The sequence below is a fragment of the Pinus tabuliformis genome, chromosome 1_2, assembly GCF_031772625.1.
Source record: "Pinus tabuliformis cultivar Carrire ecotype Pingquan chromosome 1_2, CPIR1, whole genome shotgun sequence".
Taxonomy (NCBI): domain Eukaryota; kingdom Viridiplantae; phylum Streptophyta; class Pinopsida; order Pinales; family Pinaceae; genus Pinus; species Pinus tabuliformis.
The window spans coordinates 457,851,165-457,861,106 of NC_142298.1; positions in this window are offsets into that span (position 1 = coordinate 457,851,165).

Consider the following 9,942-nt stretch of genomic DNA (forward strand, 5'->3'; position numbering starts at 1 on the left):
GCAACATTCATCTACTATGTACTTGCAGAGCAAGAGCAGTTCGAAGGATATCTAGCTAACTTCATGCTCTATCTGTAGTTTATAAAGAAAACAACAATAACAAACAAAAAAACTATTCGCTCCCCAGCGGAGTCGCCATTTGTTTCCAGGAAAACTAGTCTCTTTTCAATCTGCTATTCCCACTAGGATTGGTAGCTATCCTAGAAACAAACAAGCAAAGCAATTTGTGATTTCCTCTATGTATGATAGATAAGAGAGCAACAAAGGGACCAACCTGGATCTTCCACTTGATTCCTTGCTTGATTTCTCTCTCCCTTGATAGAGCTTGCAACTCCTCTCCTACTTGTCCCGCTTAGAGAATACCTGTAGAAACAAAGCAACAAAACACCATCAAAGCATCTCGATCTATTATATCATAAAAAACGCAGAATCAGAAACACATTGAACATACAATGGCATTTACAAATAATAATATTCACAAGTACATGATTGTATGGAGATAAACTCAAAGAACTTTATTAAAATAGAATGGAGAATTACAACCCAGCTGTCTGATCCAGCATCATCCTCCCAGCATCAAAGCCCTGTTCACCTCATGAAAAGCAAGATCACCCAACAATACAATGCTCCTTCTCAAAGACAAATTATCAACACTTCCTTGTAAATTACAAAATTCCATCCTTTAAGATCTCTCAGATGAGGGATCCATTTATAGATGTCTACAAGGGTGTGAGTCATCTTTGGATTTTTTATTAGTGTCATTCCACTTGTAGTTCTTGGTTCCACTTGGAGATTTCTTGGATCTCTTACTCATCCCTAGGCGAATTCAGAGAGTCAAGTGTCATAGGAGAAGTTTCTAGAAGATTCCATGAGCATCCACTTAGCAAACTGTCTTAGACATTTGTCCATTCTCACTCATCGCACCCTACAGAAGGCCTCTTCAGTATGCATCACACCTGGCTAGTGTAGGAGTTAGTATGCATTGCACCCTGACAGTGAAGCAGTCAATATGGTCTAGTTTTGGCCAGTTTTGAGTGGTTTTTCAGGTGGAACTTTTGGGGAATGATGTAATCAGTTGACCATGATCCTTTAGGGTATGAAACAACACTTTTAGGGGTTAAAGAGCCGTTGGTTTATTGACATATGAGATTGGGGTTGCAATGCCCAAATATGTTATAAATGAAATAACCCTTTTCAACATAATTTAACTATACAATTTCGAGAAAGATTGTGATTTTTTGTTGTTTAAAATAAATTTTTTAATGCATGAATGGATTCATCACCTTGAAAAAATTTGGGACATAAAAAATCTCTACTAGATTTTGCTTAAAATTAATGAGACAAAATGCTTTGAAAAAGAAATATTTTATGTGTATTTTGTTTATTGTAGAATACGAATTTTTGAACTTTAGTTTAATTATCAATAATTATTAAGTGGAAGGTATGGATTTAACCTCCTCATAATATTTTTTGGTAATAGTTAAAGATGAAGTGTGTGTTGAGATTTATTTGAAAGGTACCTATGAGTTTTTTAATTTTTAATATAATTTAAAAGTTTTCATATCCACATGTGTCAAATTTGGTTTCCACTGTATGTTTAATTCATATATTAATTATTTTTATAGCTAATAATAATAATTTAAAATAAAGTCATAATTTAATAATTTTTTATGTTTTTTAAATTTTTGGTAATGTGAAATTTATCATGAGGTAAGTGGCTTAATGCCTAACATGGATTAACGCTCATTTGAGTTTTCCAACCATTTAATTTATATGGTTGTGCTATTTGTTATCTATATTGATGTTTTAAGAGAGAAAAAAAATGGATAGGAGTCAACTTGCAGGGTCATTTTAACAACTGATTTGAATTTGGAGAATTCAAGTTTAAAAGCTATTTTTATGGTGCAAGAAGAGTGTCAATAAAAAATTATATGAAAAAGTTGTGCCTCCCACAAGTTGACCTATTGTGTTGACCTGAATGCCACATGAACCCCTATTACTCATACATATGAAGTTATCCACTTGTGGGCTTTCAAGAACACTCTAGAATGTCCTGATGTCATTGTGAACACCCTCCAAGATTTTGCCTACTCCCTGAATTTCAAAGCCTCCTTCTGATCTTATGATTGGTCATCTCAAGTTGTTTATAGTCACTTTTTTATTGCTTGATATTTTTCTAAGTCCTTAAGTTTTCTTCTAATATTCTTACTATCAAAGTCACTTGCCTATGCATGCTTAGCTTTTCGATGCATTCACAAGCACACCTCTTTCATGCAAATTCAGTAGTCGATGTTTAGCTATTAAGACAAGAATTGTGCAGTCCTTGAGAGTAATGCTTGCAAAATCTCTAGAAACAATCATTATGAAATCCTTAATGGTAGACATTGTGCAACTCCTAAACATTATGCAACCCTTGCTAACAATGCTTATGCATAGTATAAGGACAGTGTATTGCACAATCTTTATGGACAATGCATTGCAAAATATTTATGGATAGTAAATGCGAAATCTTAGTCGACGGTGAGAATGCAATCCTTTGGTTAGTCATTCTCTCACTCTTAATTCCAACTATATCATCATCAAAGTGAGTTTTCTCAACTGTCACTTTTATGTGCTTTGGTTTTCATAAGTGTCACTTTCACTTTTGTGACTGTAATTTTTTCTTACTTTCACTTTCAAAAGTGTCGTTTTTATTTCTCTTTACTTCAGCATGCATCACTTTCACTTTCTTTAGATTTTGCAAGTGACGTTTTCACTTTTTCTTACTATCACAAGTGTTCCTTTTAACTGTTTTCACTCATGCATGTGTTGCATCTTAGCGTTCCACTAGAGGAATCTCTAGTGCACTCTTCCACATTTAATAATCATTTGTATCATAAGGATATGTTCTAGACACATTCCCACAACTTAGCCACTTTTTGGTTGTAGTCGACACTTTTGTCTTAACTTGTGTTCTAAGTGTCGCAAAGCTATGTTTTAACTGTTACACTTAGAAATAAGTGTTTCTTTTATATAATTTCAATGTATGCATGATAATCACGAGTCTTATGCATTCCTTGGCTTGTGTTTGATGCAATTCGTGTGTGATATCTCATTTTGGAGCATGTTTGTATTGTGTTCTCACTTGTTCCACTAGTCCAACGCTTCGCCAATTTTGGTGTCCATCCTTGTTCTCACATCTTGCACAACTCACGAGCATACTTAATCCTCCAGGTAAGTGGTAAGTTCTCTACACACTCCTGAGTCTGACTGATTAAATTCTTACCTCTTAGGTCTATGCACTCTACTCAGCTTAAGTACAACCTCCTTCACCTGCAATTGAGCAACCTTGGAGTCTATAACATCAATCTCATTGCTTAGCCTTGTCAACTACACAATTTATGGTTGTTCTTTCCCTGAATTATGCATTGCATAGTTGTAGTGGATAATGGGGCCACCCCTATGTCACTGTCATGCTCAATTGTGTAGTCCACTTCAGCTATTGCGCATTACACAATTACAATGCCCGAACCTGCCTCCCTGTCTCCCTATCTTGCTCAATTACATAGTTCCTTCATCTAGTGGGCCTCCTACTATGCATTGCATAGTTCAAGTAGGTAGTAGGTCACCTCTAGGTCACTGCATCCCTCAATTACTTAATCCTGGAGTCTATCCCTTAGTGATTGTGCATTGCATAGTTACCATGGCTAGTCATGTCCTTCTTGTTGACTGAAACTCCACACTGCGTAGTACCTTGTCCTATCTTTCCTTCTACTATACATTGCATAATTTTAGTTGAAAGTGAGGTCATCCCTCATTCCCTATGATGCCCAACTACGCAATCTTTTCCTCCTCTTCCTTGAGCACTACACACTACGCATCATTAATCAACAAGCTCATCACCTTCACTCATTGACTTCACCAGTATGTAGAACCTTGATAACCCTTCCCTAATTATGTATTTTTTAGTTCTAGAGGATAGTGTGGTCATCCTTGGGTCCATATAGTCCTCAACTACATAATTCCTAGCTTCTTGCTCCCAAAACCCTTGCTCGTTGCCTCATTACAGTCAACATCTTCCATGAGCAAGCAAAGGTAGAGTAGGTGGTTCCGGACTGATGATGGCTTGTCATGAGTGGACTTCATCGGTAGGTGTTATCATTTCAACATGGCAAGGTGATCCTTAAGGGAGGTCATCAAGGATATGATATAAGAGAGAACTTGCAAAGAAGGAGAAAATGAACAACCACCATGAAGGACATGAAGGAATATTGGACCATGAGAGAGAGATGGAAACTCATGTTGACTTGGAAGCTTTCGACACTCATCTAGACCCTTTGGAGGCTGAAGATGGAGTAAAAGCAAAGATCCATCATGAAGAAGTCAAATTCATAGTAGTAAAGCGAAGAGCTTGGCATTGATGAAGCGAAGCCTTATGTCATCGTTGCCAAGTCATGGCTTCTCAAAGTATCACCACAAGAGTCATATATGTGAATTTATTTTACCACATCATTTGTAGAATGTAATCATTGTATTTTCAAAAATGAGAAATTGTAAAATGTGTGGAAGACCAATGGTCCCACATGGAAAGTGAAGACTCACTAGAAAATTCTATAGTCATGTAGAAGCTCAAAGGTCACATAGGAATTCAAAATGTCATAGTAGGAGCTCAAGAGTCATGAGGAAGATGGAGAGTCACATGGGAGGTGGTGAGTCACCTCATTTGTTATAAATACACCCTTATAGATCAAGAGGGGGGACTTTGGACTTTTCACCTTGACTTCTCTAGTTTGGTGTAGGAGAGAAGACATTTCTTTGGAGGAGCAAGTGGTGACTTAATGTTCCACTATTGGGGCTAGTTTGACAACATTGTAATCATGTATCTTGAGATTTTTAATTAATATATGATCCTATAAGAGATTACGCACTTTTATGCTTATTTTGTGAATGATTTTGAGACTTTTCCTTCATTGTTTGCAGTGTATGTTCATTTTGACACACTAATGAAAATCAACTAGTTTGTTGGCTTTGATATGCATCTTATTGAATGTGCGTTGTTAATTACTTTTATGATTTTTGTTATCTTGTGAACTACTTTGCTAATTAACTAATGATTCCTTCCATGTTCTTATGTGTCTCTTTTAAGATAGTATTATTACTTTTCTTCTAGTGTCTCACTCTCATTTTTCCCTGCCATGAAAGTACCTTTTACGCGTTGCAATTGTATGCCTCATAGTGTCCACTTATTTTCTTGTTTCAAAGTTTGTTTGCACAATCTCTTATGTTGATAGTTGGAGCCAAGTAAAATTCCTAAGAATAATGACAACTGACTTTATTTCCCAGTTGGGGCTCGTACTCCAAAAGGTGTGAGGTATAGTTGGGACTTCATACCGGGGAGACCCCCTTGGTTGACAAAATTCTAGCACTATCAATATGTCCAAAGCCCAAATTCCTATTTTGTTCTATGTTATTGCATTTTATTCCATAGTCGAGTAAAACAACTGAGAATGGGTAGTTAGAGAGAAAATTAGAGGGGTTTTAAGTTCTATCGTAGCTTTGCGTGCCATATCACTTAGATAATTCCATAAAGAGTACATCTTCATTTGTACCTGCATATTTCAATAAGATAGAAAAGGGTGTTCTCAACTTCTAGTTGTTTTTTCTCTCCCTAAGGATTTATTAGGGAAAAAATTGTGTTTATTGTGGATGTGTATGTATTTATTTAATTTCTTATATTTTGTTTAATCAAGTAAAAGACGAGTCAACTAAAGAATATGAGATCTAAAAGAAATAAATATTTCTTTATAATGTGATTGAAGTCGATATATGTGTGTAATCCAAATCTATCATGTGTTGATAGGGATATAACTCTCTTAAAAATGAATTATTTTATTCATCAAAATCAAATCCTTTTAATGCACGATAAATCTAGAATTAAGTTGGATATACACTAATTTTAACTCTTTCAATTCTTTAAAATGAGATCACAATTAAAACATCTAAAACATGAGTTAAAATTTCTACCCATATGTCATCATCTTTTGTAAATCATAATAAAATGGGGAAATTATTTTAAATGTCAAAACCATCCAAATCTAAACCATTGTTATATCTAATCATCCCCATCATAAGCAAAGGAGAAGAGATGTTTATATTCATTTTAATGACCACTATTAGGGTTTCATTTATAAACGAGCCCAATAATATAAATTATATAGTTGGTAAATGCCAATAGGCATCAATCTATGATAAGCATCAAAATCCGTATGCATAATACATCTCACATTGTCAAAGATAGAAAAAAAATCATAAAAAAAAACTAAATTATAAGCTTATTTTAAATTATTATTATTATTCATTATAAAAAAAATTAATATATTACTTTAAACATGGAGATGCATCTCACTTTACCATGGAAATTAGCTTTTGATACAATACCATGAGCCAATACTATGGCTTATCAATACCACATGATCAATATGACAAGTGTTGATATGACTTTTTTTTAAATAATTAAATTTAAAATAAATAAATTAAAATACCATAACTAACTTGGAGATGAATTTTAAACTTTATTACTATGAAGTATTTTTTTTGGTCAAGTAAGAGTGGAGCCTTCAATTAACTGAAAAAATGATTACATGTGGTAAACGTCTTTACAAGTGTAAATACCAACAAAAGATAGACCCGTTGATGATTAACAGTGAACAGTGTCAACAAAACCCAAAACCCAAAACCTTACCCATAAAGCCTTTGACCATTTTACAACCTGATAGCCATTCGATAAGAACCCCAATGATCTGACGGTCCTTAAAGAAATTGCATTGGAAACTTACGCGACCCTTACCCGCTTTACAGAGCCGACAGAGAAAATAAACTAATGATGTATAAAACTTCGGGTCCACTCTTAAATTTAACCTCCACCCATTTTGAAACCTGATATCCTTTCGATCAAGAACTCAAATGATATGACGATCCTTAATGATATCGCACTGGAAACATGCGTGACTCTTACCCGCTTCACGAATCTGATAAGGATTATAAGCCATTGGTTTATAAAAAATCGGGTCAGCTCTAAGACTTAACCTCCGATCACTTTTAAAACCTGATATCCATTCGATCAAGCCCCTTTTGATTCGACGATCCTCAATGATATCAGATCGGAAACTAGCGCAATGTTTACCTGCTTTATGGAGCCGATAAAGATTATAAACCATTAATCTATAAATCTTCGGGTCTGCTTGTAGACTTAACCTTCGATCATTTTCAAACCCGATAGCCATTCGATAACGAAGGCCATCAAAACCTATGGTCCGCGACCCTTCAACTAGCCCGTTATTTACCAAATACTCATCCCCTATAGTTAGCTTTGACTTAAGCATTGATTGGGGATCGACTGTTAGGATTTACTATGGCACTCTCCTAATTCTGCTCTCTCCTACTTCTGCTAGTCTTCCTCCTGATCATTAATCATGGTCTAGAAGTACTCCATATCTTTGGTCGCCTGTCATTGACAGTCATCACGCAGTTTACCTGAGGGTGTCGAATCCTAATAGTACCTAATATAGCTTTCCTTACATAGCACTCCTTCATTCGCCAGATGATTAGCTAACATATTGGCTTTTCTTTGCACATGAATGAAGCTGACAGTTCTCAGGGTTCGCAAGTGGGAATGAATACGTTAAAAGACCTACGATAGCCTCCAATGTTTTGACACTTTTCCAGGTGTCGTTCCATTACACATATTCTTGGCCACATTAATGACCAATTCAGAGTCAGCTTCAATGATGGTGTTGTGTAAATTTGACTCGATCAGGATTTCCAGGCACTGTTCTAAGGCCATGAGCTCCGCCATGTTATTAGTGGCAATCCCAAAATGACCATGAAAGATATCCTTTATGCACCCCTCCCCATCTCTTATGACACCGCCAAATCCAGCCATCCCTGGGTTTCCCTTAGAGGCTCCGTCTATATTGATTTTCAAAAAACCATGACGAGGAGGCTGCCAGATATCTTTACCAAAAGTTGTTTTACTCACACACTTGTCAGTGCCCTGGGGAACCAGAGAATGGATACCCAAATATAGTAGTATGTGAGCATCCTGGGGCGAAGGAGGGTTCTCAAGAAGTTTCCACATAAGGGCTCCAATTGTATCTTTGAGCTATCGTAATATTTGGGTGATGATGTTCTGGGTCAAACCTGTTTTGTTCTTGAAAATCCTACCATTGCATTCTTTCCAAACATCCCAGATAATAAAGCCTAGAACCAGAGTCCAAGCTTTGTTGATGATTTCATTGTCTGAGAAGTCTTTCCTCCAATTCTTCAAAGTCTTGGTGATGCTGAGTCTGTCCCTATCAATTTGCCTGAACACTGAGGCCGCCCAATCCCACAAGGTAGAGGTGAATTGGCAGAGATTGAGTAAGTGTTCCTTTGTCTCCTCCTGTAAACCACATAGATGGCATTTGGATGGGCCAACAAATCCTCTTTTCGGTAGATTCTCCCATGTGAGAATTTTCTTTTGTTGAACCAACCACATAAACAAACTTGATTTTCATCCATTGTGGGTTCTGCCAAAGGTCCTTCCAAACCTGATCAGGGTTTTAATAATCAAAACGTAGGGTCATTCGTTTCACTTCTTTGAGGTTAAAGGTGCTTTCAGTGTTTCTTCCCTATCTCAGTTGGTCAGACGAGGATGACACCAAAAACTTCCTCTGTTCCAAGTCAAGAGCAAGAGAATCCGCCTGGGCCTTCAAAGGAATCTCTTCACTATAACCAAGATCCTTCCACATTCTCCATTTACCAATGTCCCTTACCTAATCCCAAAAGTCACTTATCATAAGTAAACCTTTGTTGTTAGTGTCATTCTTGAGAGCAGTTAGTTCTTCTCTAAAAAAATTTGGTTCCTGTTGCTAGTTATCCTCCCAAAACTGTGCAAGGTTCCCCACTCGGATCTCCTAGAAACTATGCTGCTGGACAATGGCTCTATTCTCCCAAGCAAGGTTCCAAATGTGGGAGCCCTTGATGAGCCCTTACATTTGGATATGATCCCTCTCCTACCAATTATTTGCATATTTCTGTTTCCAAAGCTTTTCCCAAGGAGTTTCTGATTCCTTGAGCCACCTCCACCAAAGTTTGGCTCCTGAAACTCTGCTGAGGGTTTCAGCATCATGAAGCCCCAAACCACCATGGACCTTAGGTTTGCAAAGCTTATCCCAAGCTACCAAACCCCACTTTTTTTTCTCTTCCCCTTTGCCCCAAAGAAAATCTCATTGAATATTCCTGATTTGTTGCATAACTCCTTTAGGAGCAGGAAGAGCTGAAAACATGAAAATGGGTATAGCCTGCAGGTCAGCCTTTGTAAGTGCAAGACACCCCACCAAATTCAAAGACCTGCAGGTCCATTTCCTGACTTTGTCCTGAAGTTTATTAGTTACCGGCTTCGACATTCCCTTGCTTAGAGCTTTGTCCGTAAGAGGCATTCCAAGGTACTTGGAAGGTAATTGATCCCTTTGAAACCCGAGAATTTTGGTGAGATTCCTCTAAATAGCAATGTCAGTGTTAAAAAAGAAAACCTTTAACTTTTCAGGGCTTACCTCTGTACCAGTAGCCAAATCAAAGTTGTTCAGGATTTGTTTGAAAGCTCTGGCTTCCTTGACCGTGGGAATACCCTGAAGCATTGTGTCATCCACAAATTGTTGATGTGTATAAGTAGCACCATCTGGGGTAAGTTTCAGACCCTGGATTCTTCCTTCAACATTTGCCATTTTGATTGCTCTGCCTAACCCTTGCATCGTGAGAACAAAGAGGAAGGGGGAGAGTGTATCCCCTTTTCTGAAATGCCTAGAAGGCATAAATGTTCTAGAGGGAGAGCCATTAAGCAGAATGGAGAAGCTAGCCATGGATACAAGGGCCATAAACCATCTTATCTAGTTGTGGTCGAAGCCATAAGCTCTTAGCACTGCC